This window comes from Microtus oregoni, unplaced genomic scaffold (assembly GCF_018167655.1).
Source record: "Microtus oregoni isolate MIOR12 unplaced genomic scaffold, Mior012 000031F_ref0000149, whole genome shotgun sequence".
Classification (NCBI taxonomy): Eukaryota; Metazoa; Chordata; class Mammalia; order Rodentia; family Cricetidae; genus Microtus; species Microtus oregoni.
In genome coordinates this window covers 12753330-12771348 of record NW_024543090.1, presented here as the reverse complement: position 1 = coordinate 12771348, position 18019 = coordinate 12753330, and the positions used below count along the sequence as shown (strand labels likewise).

The 18019-nt window shown below is 36.0% G+C and overlaps 3 pseudogenes; all 3 read left to right on the top strand.

Moving 5' to 3' along the window:
* Positions 1-664: 664 nt before the first annotated feature.
* Positions 665-1604, top strand: LOC121465445 (annotated as a pseudogene).
* Positions 1605-6039: 4435 nt separating this feature from the next.
* Positions 6040-6938, top strand: LOC121465508 (annotated as a pseudogene).
* A 7190-nt stretch (positions 6939-14128) lies between these two features.
* LOC121465461 lies at positions 14129-15051 on the top strand (annotated as a pseudogene).
* The last annotated feature ends 2968 nt before the right edge of the window (positions 15052-18019 follow it).

Sequence of the window (18019 nt, the reverse complement as noted above, 5' to 3'; positions counted from 1 at the left end):
GATTTTAAAATTGTCCTGCCTTGTCTTCTGTACTAATTCCTGAGCCTTAGGAGGAGGCGTATAACACAGTCACCTTTTGTAAAGCTGAGAATTCTCCAATATCTTATTCTCTTTACCTTGGTCAGATGTGGATCTCTTTGTTAATTGTCATTTACTGTAAAACTTAGCTGAGAGATACATTAATCTATGAGTACAACAATAAGTTTTTATGTTGATTTGACAATTAATTGTAGTAGTTTACCTGCTCAAACTTGTGGCCTTTCTAGTCACTAGTTCTTAGCCCTGTTTCAACTTGGGAAAATCAACCTATTATTCACATGGAAACTTCACCCTCACTGGTAGCTTTTATAGTGCTGGAAGGGGCTATGCCTACTACTGGAGGAGGAAGGTAGTCATCAAGCTTGTTACATTTAGACATTTTGATAATACCACTTTTAAGAAGTGTGAAGTGATGTTTTAGTGTGGTTGAAATTTATACCTCTCTGTTAATTAGTCATGTTAATATTCTTCAGATATCTGTTGGTTTTTACGTTGACCATGACATTAAACTACAAATAGGGTTTCACACATTTCAGATTTTTCCTTCTAGTCTATCTATTAATATAATTATACTAATTTACAGCTTCTCCCAATTTCCCTTTAGGTAGTACTGACAACAAAGCCAATGGAAAGAGTGAATTGCTCTGCCTCATCAGAGTTTGTGTTCCTGGGACTCACCAACTCCTGGGATGTCCAACTGCTGCTCTTTGTGTTCTCCTCAGTGTTGTATATGGCAAGCATGATGGGAAACTGCCTCATAGTTTTCACTGTGGCCTCTGTCCATCACTTACATTCCCCTATGTACTTTCTTTTGTCCATCCTCTCTTTAGTTGATGTAGGTATTTCTTCTGCCACTTCACCCAAGATGATTTATGATTTATTAAAAAAACACAAAGTCATCTCCTTTAGAGGCTGTGTCACTCAAATCTTCTTCATTCATGCCATTGGTGGTGTAGAGATGGTGCTGCTCATAGGCATGGCCTTTGATAGATATGTGGCCATATGTAAGCCTCTCCACTATTTGACCTTGATGAGTCCCAAGATGTGCATCTCCTTTTTGATTACTGCCTTGGTAGTTGGCCCTATGCACTCTGTGATACAACTGGCTTTCATAGTAAATTTACCTCTCTTGTGGTCCTAATATATTGGACAGCTTCTACTGTGACCTTCCTCAATTCATCAAACTTGCTAGCATGGACACATACAGACTGGAATTACTGGCCTCAGTCAATAGTGGATTCATGTCTGTGTGTTCCTTCATCATTCTGATCATTTCCTATATTGTCATCATATTTACTGTTCTGAAACACTCTTCAAGTGGTTCCTCCAAGGCCCTGTCTATGCTCTCAGCCCATGTGACTGTGATGGTCTTATTCTTTGGTCCTACCATAGTTTTCTATACGTGGTCTTCTTCCTCTGCACACCTGGATAAGTTTCTGGCCCTGTTTGATGCAGTTGTCACTCCCTTTTTAAACCCTGTGATCTACACATTGAGAAATCAAGAAATGAAAATGGCAATAAGGAGAATATTCAGACAGCTAATGGGATATAGACAAATCTCCTGAGTAACTGCATTGTAAACAGTTAACTGAGCATGGAAATTCATTACTGGCCAACCTCTGAAGATAGCCTTTGCATATGTGGATAGGTTTAAGTATACATACATGTATGCCATTTTATCTGTTTCTTATAAAGAAAAGACAAATTTATTCTGTACAATGACACCAAATTACATATATTTATAGGTAATGATTTTATAAATAAAGATCCTTAATTCCTAAGGATTAGCATTTGTTTGAAACAAACTCTCAGACATACAAAAGTGGAAATGTTTCTTTAAACCTTTCAGAACAGGAAAAATTTTATTTTGAATCAATAATACTCTCATGAACTCTAATTTCTGGCTATAATCCATGGAATATATATATAGGGACACTGAATTGAGTAATTTTCTTTATCTGTACCTTGCATACATTCTTCTCCAATATTTTGGACTTTCATATATTGGATGGAGGTTATAAATTTCTGAGCACCTGTGGGAGTCTAAACTGTGCAGACATGTAAGCTGCGTGGAATAGCAGGCAGAAGCCAAGGAATATTGTTGACTTTTTTTTGCCTGAGGAAAAGTTATTCAAATTCATTCAACTTCTATTCACCTTTCCTCCATATGTTTCATCCTTTTCTTCTAAACATCATAATTCGGTTTCTGAGGATGACATGCACGAGTACAGCATTTATATCATTTTCACCTTGTCTTTGTAGCTCCTCCTAGGTCCTTTTCAAATCTTTCCCAAATTCATGACTGTTTCTTTTAGTATTGTTGTGTGTACACATACAGACATATAAATTTCCGAGCCCATTTAGATTTTCAAATATGCACTTGTATTCATGGCTAACAACATGGGATTTGATGCCCTATCACTGATGTCACTCATGGTGAATACTGATTCATATTCTCTCAGAATCCATTAATCACTGAAAGCAGAATGGCAGTATGAGGTTCTCTCCTAGAGTCTATGATGTCTACAGCTATCAATATCTGGCTAGGTTTACTGTACCAAGCATGGATTCCTTCATATTGAGTCCAGTTAGAGAACCTTTGGTTCTATTCCAGGTAGAAGTGCCATTCTTGCACTACTGGGGTTATCTTGCCAGGCTGGTCATGGTTATGGTGACTAGGCTTTACAGCTGGGTAGCACTATTGACTGTTTTTCTCTTTGCAGCTTGAATAGTGCCCCCAGGTATTATGAAATAACTGAATCATGATAAAGAAGAGATCACACTACTTAAAGCAACAGAGAATAAGGAGTAGTGCTACCTCTGCTCCTTGCCATAGTGATGAAGTCATTATGAGTGCCACATTTTCAACATGTAGCTGCCAAGTTTGAATCTTAACCTTCGGGGGTATTCCTACTTTGGCATCACCAAAATTCAATTTATATTCTTTAGATAAATAGAATAGATCAATAATAAAATTTATACAGAAATACAAATGAAGACAAGAAGAAGGTTTAGTGGACAATGTGCTTTATGCATAAACTTGAGGACTTGAGATAGGATCCCCAGAAGCTGGGCAGCCATAATAGACACCTGTAACCCAAGTACTCAGGAAGCAAATACAGGCGATCCCAGTGTGTGTGGACTGCTAGACGACTAGCTGATTGCTAAGCTCTGGAGTCAATTGAGAGACCTTGTTACAATAAGTGAAGTGGAAAGTGATGAAGAGAAATACTTGACATTAAATTCAGGACTCTTTCTGTCTGTTGACTGCATGCAGAAACACACTGAAGAAGGAAAGAAAAAAACCACTTGACTACAAAGAGCCAAATCAATACCAAGCCTATAGAGTAATAATTGTTGTATCATAATAGGCTACTTTAAACTAAAGTACAGGATACAGTAACAAAACAGCAGGTGATTTTTTTTTCTTATGGCTTATATACCTCAGTAGATTTTTTTTTTGTGACAGGGTTTCTCTGTAGCTTTGGTGCCTGTCCCAGAACTAGCTCTTGTAGACCAGGCTGGCCTCGAACTCCCAGAGATCTGCCTGCCTCTGCCTCCTGAGTGCTGGGATTAAAGGTGTGCGCCACCACTGCCCGGCTAGAATCTTTCAAAGAATATAAAGATAACAATTTTCAAGTGAATGATTACAATGAATACACGTAAACAAAAAACAACATTTTTTCCATATCCCTCACATGATTAAACATTTTATGAATAACAAGTGAAAAACAAGTTGTCCCAAGTACTCACATACATTCTTGTCCAAGCAACTTGTTATATATTAACAGAGTATAAGCAAGCACGGTGTTTTTCTCAGCTAGTCCTTTTACTCACAGGATGCATATTACGGTTATAAAGAATGAATCAGCGAGTTTATTACTTATTTTGAAATGTAATCTTTTAAGAATCAGAAACTTAAACTTTCATCTATGAAAAAGAATCAGTCAGTTCTATTTTAAATCCTCAGGGTAAATACTGACTCATCTATAGTTTTTTTTTATATCAGGAAGCTGAGGGTAGAAATGGTCACAAGTAATTAATCATTACCTTTGGCCACCAGTCCATCCTAGCAAGAAAGGCTCATCAGCTAATGCTAAGTGGGATGCGTTGTTTTTGTTCCCTAACCTTAATGAATCTATCACTCAGATATGTGTCCTTTTGAACTTTAGATTGTTTTCTAAAGTTTTTCACCTCAAAACTATTTGACACAAACACCTTAATCTAACCTTACATTATTTTTAAAGCTTTGTTTCAGCTATGATGAACTCCAAAACCTGTGAACACATCTCCCAACCTTAAGATTAAAAGAATTTAAGATAGCCGGGCTACTTGGGACTCAATTGTTTTTCTTAATCATGAACCTAAGCCACAGTATATATGCCTCCTCAATAGAAACTCAAGTGTTTAGCTATGTGACAGGTCTGTCTTTTTCTTTTTCTTTTTTAAAATTTAATTTTTTAAATTCTCTGCAGCCTTTGCTTTATCAGAGGCAGGGAAATGTTTCATCCTACCTTCACTTATGTTAATTTTCCACTATACTAGGCTCTATTATAACCCCTTACTATATTCATTAAAAATAAAACATCATCAAAATCCTATTTCAACTATTACCATATAAAATCATTGCTTCAGTTTAACAGTACAGCTTAGGAGGACATCATCTTTATAATAATCACAGGCAAAAAAAAGTCCAGTAGAAAGAGATATTTCCAAAAGATGATTGTTCTTCATTAAGGGCAGTGAGGATATCTCCACACCCACTCATACTAAGACAGATACAAGAGAAAAATGGCCGTAATAAGCATGCAAAAGACATAGCACTAGCAAGACATTTTCTGTTGCTGATGCTCTCGGGGTCTTCCCTATCCAAGAGTCACCCACCAGGGTTTTGTTTCTGGTGGGCCAATCTCCTGAAGTCAATTGTCATCTGCTGTTCCTTTGACATCGCCCCAGGCAGATCTCTAGGCTCATTAATGTTATTATGAGACACAAAATTCCCTTCTTTTTGACGACTGTGCTATAATCCACTGTATGTGTACTTATGTATATATGTGTGTGTTTGTGTGTGGGTCTGTGTGTGTGTGTGTGTGTGTGTGTGTGAGAGAGAGAGAGAGAGAGAGAGAGAGAGAGAGAGAGAGAGAGAGAGAGACTGTTATCTGTGTATATATGCTTATTGTTCACTCATCTGTCACCTGTAAAGGAGCAGTTCGGTTGTTTCTATATTGGTTACTATAAATAATATTTCAATATTCATGGGCCAACACAGGGTCATTTTCTCTGATGATTAATTCCAATGATGATAATGGTTAATAATTCTCTTTCTTAGTTTTCTGTGTCTGTCTCTATCTTTTCTGTCTCCCCTCCCTTCCATTCGATTTTTCCTGTTTTCTCTTGTTTTTTTCCCTCTGTCTCCACCCCTATTTCTCCGTTATTCTGTTTGTTCTTCAACTATTTGGCCTTCTTTCTTTCCTCCCTCCCTTCCTCCCTCCTTCCCTCTATCCCTTCCTCTCTCCCTTCTTCCTTACTTTCTTCCTTCCATATTCCTTTTCTTTCTTTGAAGGAGATGGAATCCAGGGCTCTACAAACTGGAAACTATGAGCTTTACACTGGTTGTACACTGAGGACCTATTTTAATACTGTTATAGAAATGGTTTTATGCTTTCTTAAATGAAAATGTACATTAATTTATGTTCCCAATAACTCTGTGCAAGTTTCCTTTCTAAACACCTAACCAATACTTGTTATTTTTGAGCCTTTATTAAAAGCTCTTTTAACAAGCGTGAAATGGTATTTCAGAATGTTTGCAATTTGTAGTCCCCTGGTAAGCAGCCATGTAAGCATTTGCTTATATATACATTCATCTTTGGATTATCTTTAAATGCTGAATCCAAGATAGATTTTCATAACCTCGAGTTCTAACTTTCTGGACTATTAATATAATTATAACAATTTTCAGTTTCTTCTTCTGTCTTTCGGGTAGTGATGCAAAGAGCATAAATGATAGGAACAAATCACTCTGTGGTGTTAGAATTTATATCCATGGGATTCACCAACTCCTGGAAGAAGCAAGTACTTCTGTTTGTGTTTGCTTCAGTGTTTTATATGGCAAGCATGATGGGAAACTCCCTCATCATTTTCACAGTGGCTTCTGATTCTCCCATGTACTTTCTGTTGGCCAATCTCTGCTTCATTGATTTATGTGTTTCGTGTGTCACTTGTTCCAAGATGATTTATGACCTATTCAGAAAGCACAAGGTCATCTCCTTTAGAGGTTGCATCACTCAAATCTTCTTCATCCATGTGATTGGTGGTGTAGAGGTGGTGCTGCTTATAGGCATGGCTTATGATAGATATGTAGCCATATGTAAGCCTCTCCATTATTTGACCATTATGAATGCCAAAATGTGCATTTTCATCTTAGTGTCTGCCTGGGTGGCTGGTCTTATGCATTCCCTGGTTCAATTTGTTTATGTAGTTAATTTGCCTTTCTGTGGACCAAATATTTTGGGCAGCATATACTGTGACCTTCCTTGGTTCATTAGACTTGCTTGCATAGATACCAACCATAGAATTAAAGGTATCAGCTAACAGTGGATTCATCTCTATAGGCTCCTTCTTCATACTGGCTATATCTTATATTGTCATAATAGTCACTGTTCAGAAACATTCCTCACATGGTTGCTCCAAAGCCATGTCTACACATTCTGCTTACATCTTTGCTGTGGTCCCATTCGTTGACTCCCCTGACATTTGTTTATACATGATCTCCCCACTTCTCACACCTAGATAAGTATCTTGCTATTTTTGATGCATTTGGTCCTCCTTTTCTGAACCCTGTTATCTACATGTTGAGGAATCAGGAAATGAAGATGGTGATGAGACAGCTAATGATATAGGGGAAGATCTCTTAAATGATTGTACTGTGAACTTTTCTCATTGAACACAGTTCATTTTGACCAAATTTAGTGAAAAATTACTTTCCAAGACAGATTTGTTTACATATACTGATATTTGAGTGATTTTTCTTTTCTGCTACTAGAGATTTGCAATGTGTTGTAACAACAGAGAAGCAATTATATAGGGGGAGGAGGGGGAGAAGGGTGGGAGGAGGGGGAGGGAAATGGGAGGCTGGGAGGAGTAGGAAACTTGGTTTTTTTTTCTCCTTTTCTCAAAAAAAAAGTTAAAAAAAACAAAGTTTATAAGGCAGAGCTCAATTCTCAGTGAAGTAAGCTTTTAATTGTCCAGAAGACAGAAGGATGCTTTAAGACTAATAAAGGAAATATAAACCTTTCTCTGTCTCTCTGTCTCTCTGTCTCTGTCTCTCTCTCTCCCTCTCTCCCTCCCTCTCTCTCTCTCTCTCTCTCTCTCTCTCTCTTTCTCTCTCTCTCTGTGTGTGTGTGTGTGTGTATCTCTGTTTCTCTTTCTAAGATAAATTTTCTTACATGAAGAATTTTCTGATAGTACTCCATGTGGAATTTACAAGTTGACATTGATCTGTGTAAATTTTTTCCTTTTCTGAATGTTGGATAAACTCCAGCCACTCTTCTGATTCTCTGGTTATTCAAAAAGTTTAGAATCTGCAAGCATACACACTCAATTGTAAGGAATATAAAGTGTCAGGTTAAGATTATGATATTCAAATTTATTCAAGTTTCCTTCCTACTTCCTTTCTATTTCACATTTTCTTAGTATATATCTGTGATAGAGTTAGCAAGAATGTTTTTTGATATTTTTGAGGTGCAAATGAGGTTATAACTTTTTAAAATCAGTTGATACATTGTAGGAACCCAGACACCTCATAGACACACATAGAATGCTAACTCCTTAAGAAACTATAGAACAGCAGTAGTATTGTAGTTCTGCCTCTCTTTCTATATCCTCAATTCCTCCATGTATCAAGCTAGTTTCAATGTGTCATTATGCTTTTAGTCACCAGGCTAACTATCAATGACACCATTGAAATTGGAGGCGTTGAGAGATATAGTATTAACTCTCTTTGGTCTCCACCTCATATCCATTCTTCCTCGTGGGATTATAGCACCTCTAATTTTGTGTCTAGATTGAGGTTAAAACCTTCCTGGGCAGCTTTGTGAGTTGACCATTTGATAAATCTAGTTCCTGTAAGTAATCCTTTATTGTGTATCATTCATACTTTTTCTACTTCCCTGGTTAAAGTGTGAGTGGTTGAGATCCTACATATCTGGTAGCTTCATCATTTGTTAGTTCATAAAATGCTTCATCCAAGCTGTCTTGTACTTCAACAAGGCATTGTTTGACCAGGGGACATATTTTATTTCAAATGAAACCTAATACAAAATTCACTAGTTTCAACAACTATAGAAACAACAAAAAGCCTGCAAGTTCATGGAAATGGAACAGTTCTCTACTGAATAACTACTGTTTCAAGGAATGAAAAACAGAGGAATTAAAGATTTCCTTGAATTCAATTAAAATGAATGTATAACATACCTAAACTTATGGGACACAGTAAAAAAATGGCATTAAGAGAAAATTTATAGCACTAAATGCTTTCATAAAGAAAACAAATAGAACCAAGTGGTGGTAGCACATGCCTTTAATCCCAGCACATGGGAATCAGGCAGAGCTCAGTGAGTTTGAGGTCAACCTGGCCTACAAAGTGTTTTCTTTCTTGATTCCTGTCTTGATCCATTTTTCTAAAATCTTATTATGATGAGTATGTACTGAAATACCTGTTTGTCTAGATTTGCATATATTCATACACACTGCAGCTTGCTGTGTGCTGTTGTGCTGCCAACTTCACGCGAGCAGCATTCTGTGGTTGTCTTTCGAGAGTTTGTACTTTCTTTTAGTGTCTTCGAGGAGTATGAGCGTTTTCTAATTTTAATTAAAGACATTTATTTATGTGTACAGGTGTTTTGCTCACACACATCCATGTGCACCATGTGTGAATCTGGTGCCCATGGAGGTTATAAGAGGGTGTCAGAGTTACTGGAACTGCTGTTATAGAAGACCATGAATATCCATGTAGAGTATCTGAAAGAACAAGTGCTCTTTACCATTTATCTCTCCAGCTCCCATATAAAAAATTGATAGACGTTTTAGTAACTTCAGTCATGTTATTCACTGTATTGACCTTTGTGAGTAAATTTACGACCATAATTATAGAGATTGTTCTTTTACTTAAAATAAATATTTAATGAGTAGACTTTTTTGCTTCTCAAATTTAGTGTACATTTTTGAGTTGCCTAATTGTTTACTATTAGTTTATGAATTAATATTTACTTATATTCAGATTTAGTCACAATAATCAATTATTTTATTTAAGTAGCATAGAAATGCTGCAATAATTCCATTTATTTTTCTCTCTTTCTCCTTAGTATTAATAATAAGAATTTCAAAATCTTTCAGTTACACTGGTCAAAACAAATGGTTCTCTAGAGAAAATGTCCCTGAGTCACAAGCTCCTTCTAAACTATATGTTTGCAGTATTTCTTGGTCATCGGCCTCTTGAGATATGCATAACTAGTTTCATATTTTCCTATGGTGGATATTATTAAACACTATGTAAGGCAAGCATAGGATTTCTGAGTCTGTAAAGATGCTGTCCTTTGCATGCAGGTAAAAATGGATTTATATAGAGAACTTTAAAGAGAGAAGAGTGATTTTTGTTTATACACACAATGGTTTTGTTGGAATTCCTCTAATCATGGTCATATGATAAAGTTCATGAGGGAGCCAAACCAGAGCATATAGCTTCCAAGAAAAGGAACTGAGCATGATGTTGGAATCATTGTAAAAATAGTTAATGTCATATTGGTAAAGGATAACAGAGTTTTTTGAAATACAGAGAGACACTTAATCGGGGGATCCAGAAAACATTAGAAACTTTATAATATTTTGGATTAATCACAGGTTACAGTTAAATATGCTCTTCTCTGATGATTACAAAAAGAATCTTAACTTTTACTACTTGATATAAGCAAACATTTAATGATACATATAATAAAAGTCACAAAGTTTATATGTTTTTTTATTCATTAACTTTCAAAAGAGATTGGTACAAACTGGTTTTCTTAAGAAATATAATCAAATTTCTTAGGAACTTGTCAAGTGTGCTCAAGGAAAACATTCTATACATCTGGGCAGAAATAAAATTTGTTACGGAAATAAAAAGAATCCACACTGAAAAAGTACTTCTTAATGTAATTTCACTTTGAAATGAGATATGGACAATTTCAAAACCATATATAAATCTGCCAAGAGTTAGAATTATGTTTCTTGTTTTATTTATAATTACTATCTATATAAATTTTATTGTTTAATTGTTAATAATATAAGGAGAAATTGAAGTTTTGATAGATCAGCATTTTTCTAGTTATGGTAGAGGATGAAAAAGGGAATTGGAGTAATAAAGACGGTATTGTTAAAAGGACTGAGTTTCTTTAAGCATTGAGACCCTTTCCTTTATGTATATACCTAAATAGTTTAAGGGACATACAATTATTTATGTTTATAATATGTAAAAAATAAAGGTATTTTTCATTGAAAAGGAGTAACCCTGGTTTTGCTTGTATTTAAAGAAGGTTTGTGACCACTTGGAAGTTAAAAACACAAATGTTTGAACTAGGAAGATAATGCATTTGCAGTGCTTGAAGACAGAGGAAGAAAATAAAGAGGATGGGTCATTGTATACATGACCATTAACAAAACTTTACTTGGAAATAATTTACCTTTATTTGGAAATAATGATCAAATTTGCCTTTCACAATGATTAATTGTCTGGAGATTTGTTTAGAAAGATCCATGAACTTGGTGTCAATCAAGGAAAGCAAACCCAGAACCCAAGGAAAAGGTTAGGTTACTGTGCACTGATTTCTGCATCTAGAAACCATTTCAAAGACTTTCCTCTTGCTTGCTATTTTTAATTAGACTTTGTCTAGTCGTTATAGATATTTAATGTCAAACTTGAACAGTTTTTTTACTTTTAGATATTTGAATATGTTCCATACTTACATATCATTCTAACTTCAAATTCATTTTTTAAAAAAATCCCCTTCTTGTTTAGCCAATTGGGACTGGCAATGTGAAAGAAAGATCAAGTTTTAACTGACAAATACTCAGTCAGAAATAAATCCAAGAACTTTTGAAATTGAGAAATACTCGGGTATATAGTATAGTTATGTATTTCTAAATTTGTGAACCAAAAGCATTGCAAACTATGTTCCATAAATTATAATTTTTTAGAGTAAATGCAATATCTTTTATTTTTTCTCACCATTGTATACATTCTAAGCAATGTAGCTCTTTTCAAATTTTAGCTTATTTACCTTTTTTCCTTTCCACATCTTTTCTTTTCCCCAATGTTTCTTTCATTTTTCATCTCATTATTTTCTGTCGCTTCTGAACTCTACCCAGTCTCTTTGCTTCTTTAGTTTTACATTCATGTATATTTTCATCTGGCATTTAATAATTCATATGCATCTTCTTCTGTTCTTCAGTAAATGTCTCTTTGTTCCTATTTTATATCTGTTGTAAATCTGTGCTTTGAGATTCTCTGAAAAGAGTGCATTCTCAGTCCATTCCTTTATGGAGTTGGTGTCTAGTTTATGGGAACTTTATTCCATGAATTAAATCAGTAGTAAGCACTATTGTTATTATAATATAAAATAGTGTTCCATGAGTATAAATAAATTAAATATATAATTGAATATTTATATTTTTACCAACAAAGCAATTTGAATAGTATAACATATCATTGGATAAAAGATTGAAATATATTTTGAAGTATGTTTATTTGATTTTTAGCTTTGGTGTCCTATTTCTACTGATAACATTTCTTTTTTATTCATTAAGTTTTCAAATGTGCTGGGTGTTATCAAAGGTAATTGAAAGGAATATCAATGTTATTTAAAATATTTAGTATGAAATATATCCACAATGAATACATTATTATGCTTTAGTTGTTTCAACCTAAATCTTAAGTGAAAATTCAACTACTGTGAATGTATTTGACTGGTAATCAGAGGCTGAAGAATCAGTCATATTTGTAATTTGGACCCAATGACCATATTCTATTTATCTGTCACCTTGCTTCACTGAATACAAATTGATCTGCTATATAGTGTGATTTATTTTGAAGCAAACCTTCATTTCAAAGGTTGAACAAAATACTTTCTATGACATCATGGTGCTCTTCAGATCTGTGAACTTGCAGTTATGGACTGAATAATCCAGGTCAGTGATTATCATCAAATCCTAGTGGTTTATGGACCATCATTTTGTTTGAATGCAAATCCAGATATTTGAATTTGCTGTAGTGTCAAATTGCTGGATACATTTCTAAACATCTGCCATTTATGTGTCTAACATAATAAAAACTGGAAAATGACAGTTCACTGACTTATACTGTTCTGTGGCTTATGTTCTGTCTCAAAACGAGCATTGCTGTACTACTTTTGGAAAGATATGTGATATTAAATTCAGAAGCATTGCCCAGAATAGAACAATCAAATATAACAACCACTTACTTATCTGTGTGGTCACCTTTGAAAGTCTACATGAATGCTGTTTTTTTCTCTTTCCTTTTTAGGAAGCTTTAATTAGCACATTATATATATTATGTGACATTTTAATCAGCATTTACAAAACTAATCGAATCAGGCTAGTTAACATATGCATCACCTCACATGCTTATTGGGGGTAAGGTAATTTGAAGTTTTACTCTTAGTTTTCTTTCTCTGCACGAAACAAGCTGCTATTAAGTATAGATATCATGATACATAATTAATCCTCCCCAGCTAATGGTCCCATCTCACTGTAACTTTTGATCAAAACATTCTTATTCTATCTCCATAATCCTTCTTTTTTGCATGGCCCACCATTGTGTTCTATGCTCCCATGACTGTGACTTCAGATTCCACATCTCAGTGAGACTTTGAGTAGTTTTCTTCCTTTCTTCTTATTTTCCTTAGCATAACTACTTCTAAGTTAATTAACATTACTACAAAACACAGAATTCTCTTTGTAAATGTTGGGGAATATTCCTCCAAAGAGATAATTTACATACTGGTTTACTTAAATTATGTTGCAATGAAAATTTAAAGATAATTATTTGTTGTTTATTTAATTTCCTCTATATACATCTACCCAAAAGTAATGTTGCTAGGTTCTGCTAGATGCCAACTTCTATTTCTTTCCTGCTTTATTTTTGTCTATTATTTTCTTCTTTCCTTCTCCCAATTGCCAATAGCTCCTCAGCCAGTCACTGGACTTCATGACCACTTCTTTTTTCTAAGTTGAGGTTTTGTATGGCTTGATCTTTTGCAAGTCTTGTGCATGATGTCACAATCTTTGTGAGTGAGTGCCTATGTGCAAATGCCCTTCTATGTCAGGAAAATATGGTTTCCTTGCTCACTGCTTCTAGATTTTAAAACTGTTCTGCTCTCTCTTCTGCAATAATTCTTGAGTCTTAGGAGGAGGGGTATAATTCAGATACCCCTTTTATGTCTGAGAGTTCTCTAATCTCTTATTCTCTTTATCTTGGTCATCTGTGGATCTCTTTGTTAATTGTCACTTACTGTAAAACTTAGCTTGTCTGAAGAGGGTTGAGAGATGCATTAGTCTATGAGTACAACAATAAGTCATTACGAGTCCGTATAATACTATATCAGTTTGACAGAGTAATTCTGCTCAAACATGTGACCTTTCTAATCACTACTTCTTAGCCCTGTTTCAACTTGGGAAATTCAACCCATTATTCACATGGAAACTTCACCCTTACTAGTAGCTTTCATAGACTGGAAGGGGCTATGCATAATACTGGAGGAGGAAAGTATTCATTAAACTTGTATTCAGGCTTTTTTGATGATACTATTTTCAAGAAGTGTGAAGTGATGTTTTAGTGTGGTTGAAATAATTCACACTTGTTTGTTAATAAGTCATGTTCAGTACTTGTTAAGATGTCTGTTGGTCTTTAGCTTGATCATTAAATTAAGTGCAAATTTCACACATGTTAGATTTTTCCTTCTAGTCTATCTATTAATGTAATTATCCTAATTTACAGCTTCTCCCAATTTCCCTTTAGGTAGTTCTGACAACAAAGCCAATGGAAAGAGTGAATTGTTCCCTGTCATCAGAGTTTGTGTTCCTGGGACTCACCAACTCCTGGGATGTCCAACTGCTGCTCGTTGTGTTCTCCTCAGTGTTGTATATGGCAAACATGATGGGAAATTGCCTTATTATGACCATCACTTACATTCCCCTATGTACTTTCTTTTGTCCATACTTTCTTTCACTGATGTAGGTATTTCTTCTGCCACTTCACCCAAGATGATTTATGATTTATTAAAAAAACACAAAGTCATCTCCTTTAGAGGCTGTGTCACTCAAATCTTCTTCATTCATGCTATTGGTGGTGTAGAGATGGTGCTGCTCATAGGCATGGCCTTTGATAGATATGTGGCCATATGTAAGCCTCTCCACTATCTGACCTTGATGAGTCCCAAGATGTGCATCTCCTTTTTGATTACTGCCTTGGTAGTTGGCCCTATACACTCTGTGATACAACTGGCTTTCATAGTAAATTTACCTCTCTTGTGGTCCTAATATATTGGACAGCTTCTACTGTGACCTTCCTCGATTCATCAAACTTGCTAGCATGGACACATACAGACTGGAATTACTGGCCTCAGTCAATAGTGGATTCATGTCTGTGTGTTCCTTCATCATTATGATCATATCCTATATTTTCGTTATATTTACTGTTCTGAAACACTCTTCAGGTGGTTCTGCCAAGGCCCTGTCTACGCTTTCAGCTCACATGACTGTGGTGGTCTTATTCTTTGGTCCTGCCATACTTTTATATACATGGCCTTCTTCCTCTGCACACCTGGATAAGTTTATGGCCCTGTTTGATGCAGTTGTCACTCCCTTTTTGAACCCTGTGATCTACACACTGAGAAATCAAGAAATGAAATGGCAATAAGGAGAATATTCAGACAGCTAATGGGCTATAGACAAATATCCTGAATAACTATATTGTAAATAGTCTTAATTGAGCATGGAAATTCATTATCGGCCAGCCTCTGAGGAAAACATCCTTTGAATATGCTTCTATGTTTATGCACATATGTATATATTTTGTCTGCTACTTATAAGGAAAGGGCAATTTCTTCCAAATACAAACACATATATTTATATTGAAATTATTAGATTAACCAGAAGCCATAATTCTTAAGGATTAGCATTTGTTTGAAATAAATATTTATTCATATAGAAGAAGAAATCCTTCTTTAAGACTTTTAAAGCAAGGTAGATCTTTTTAGATTTGAAAGTACTCTCATAAGCTGCAATTTATTGCTATATTCCATGTAATATTTATATAGGCTCCTTGGATCATGTGATTTTCTATATTTTTACCTTCCGCACACTCTTTTACAGTTTTTGGAACTTTCCAGGTATTGAATGGAAGTTAAAAATTCCAGAGGACCCAGGTGAGTCTAAAATGTGCAGTAGAGGCCATGTATGTTGTGTGGAATAGCAGGAACAAGCCAAGGAATACTGCTGACTTTTTCTGCCTGAGGAACAGTTATTCAAAGTCATTTAATTTCTATTCCCCTTCCATATTCCTCCCTTTTCTTCTAAACATCATAATTTGCTTTCTGAGGATTGCAAGCATATGTACAGAGTTTATATCATTTTCACTTTTCCCTCTTTTCTTAGTAGCTCCTCCCATGTCCTTCTCCCATCTGTCCCAAATTCATGACTGTTTCTTTTAGTGTTGCTGTGTGTACACATACAGACATATAATTATTTGAGCCCTCTTAGATTTGCAAATATGCACTGTGTTCATGGCTAACAATATGGGATTGGATACTCTATCAGGATGTCATCCCTGGTGAATACTTATCCATTCTTTCTCAGAATCCTTTCATTGCCTATAGCAGAATGGCAGTACTAGTTTATTCTCTAGATTCTATGCTGTCTAGAGCTGTGGATAACTGCCTAAGTTTACAGTGCCAATCAGGATGTCCTTTGTATTCAGTTCAATTAGGTAGCCATTGGTTATTTTCCATGAGAAAGTGCCATTTGCACTGTTGGGGTTATCTTGCCAGGCTGGTCATTCTTGTGGTTCATAGGCTTTACAGCTGGGTAGTGCTATTGATTGCTTTTCTCTTTTGCAGCGTGGATAGCATCTTTAGATATTATAAAATTACTGAGACATTGTAGAGAAGAGATCACATTACAAAAGGCAACAGAGATGGAGGAGTAATGCTACCTCTGTTCCTTGACATAGTGATGTTGTCATCATGAGTGCCACAGGCCTGACATGTAGCTGCCAACGTTGTATTTTAACCTTCTGGCAATGTTCCTACTTTGGTATCACCAAAATTCAATTTATATTCTTTATATAAATAAAAGCGATCAACATTAAAAGTCATATGAATGAGGGCTGGAGAGATGGCTCAGAGGTTAACAGCACTGACTGTTCCTCCAAAGGTCCTGAGTTCAATTCCTAGCAACCATATGGTGGCTCACAACCATCTGTAATGGGGTCTGGTGCCCTTTTCTGGCTTGCAGATATACATGGAAGGAATGCTGTATACATGATAAATAAATAAATATTTAAAAAAATTCATATGAATGAGGATAGGGAGATAGCTTAGTGGACAGTGTGATTATTGCCTAAACTTGAGGACTTGAGTTATGATCCACAGAAGCTGGGCAGGCATAGCAGATGCATGTAACCCAAGTAAGTATTCGGCAAGCAAAAACAGAAGATCCCAGGGTATGTGGGCTAACTAGATTAGCTGATGTGTTGAAATTTTGTTTGTCTTTTAACAAATAAAGTTTCCCTGATGATCAGAGTGCAGAGCTAATTTGTTGTAGAGGCCAGACAGTTTAATACCAATACTAGGAGGTGAAGACAGGAAGGGATATGGATGCATAAAGAGAGGAATGTAAGGTGGGAGGAGACAGGAGCTTGTAGTAATAGGGGCAGCGGGGCTGCGTCCCCGGTACCCCGACTGCCTGCTCGGCAAGCTTATGCCCCGAAATAATTACACAGACACTGTATTCTTTTAAACACTGCTTGGCCCTTTCTCTTCTAGGCTAATTCTCACACATTAATTTAGCCCATTTCTAATCATCTGTGTGTAGCACCCCAAGGTGCGCTTACCGGGGAGATTCTAGCCTATGTCCATCCTGGGTCAGAGCTTCATCCCGGGAGCGGGGCATGGCATCTCTCTGAGGTGTCTGCTCCCGAGAGGAGAGCTGTGGAGTCTGAGCTCACTTTCTCTTCCTCCCAGCATTCTGTTCTGTTTACGCCTCCCACCTATCTTCTAACCAATAAAATGGGCCAAGGCAGTTCCTTTATTAGCCAATGACCTTCCTCCATCATTTCCCCTTTTTCGGTATACACACACAAAAAAAGGCTTTAACTTTAACATAGCAAAATTACATATAACAAAACAGTTATCAAGTAAAAGTTACAATAATCTTTATCATAACTAAGGAAAACTATAACTATAACTAACTATTCTTAACTCCATCAAAGACTCCAGAAAGATACAATACTACCTAAGCAAATAAGAAGAAAGCAACTTTTAAAACTCTAGAAATGACAGAGACATCTCGCTGCCTGTACAGTCACCCAAAGTTCCTCTGTACCATTGGGGCATCCATCTTCAGCCTTCAGGCCCATGGTATCCAGCAGACATTTCCATAAAGCAGGAAAATTCAAAGTCAGTTCAGTCACTATCTGTTGTGTCCTGCAGAATGTCTCACAGACTCTTTCATGAATCAGGAACCCCAAAAGATCATCTCACTTTAGGCAAGTTCAGTAGTCCTCTCTCTGCAGGTTCTCTCTGTCCAGTTTATGCAATAGTCCAGGCAAGAGCAGTTTCTTGCCCAAATGGCTATCAAACTCCATAAGGTGCCTCTTCGATGCCCATCTTCGTCTTGAAGTACATTGGTGCTGCCAGGAGCAGAGTGTCTC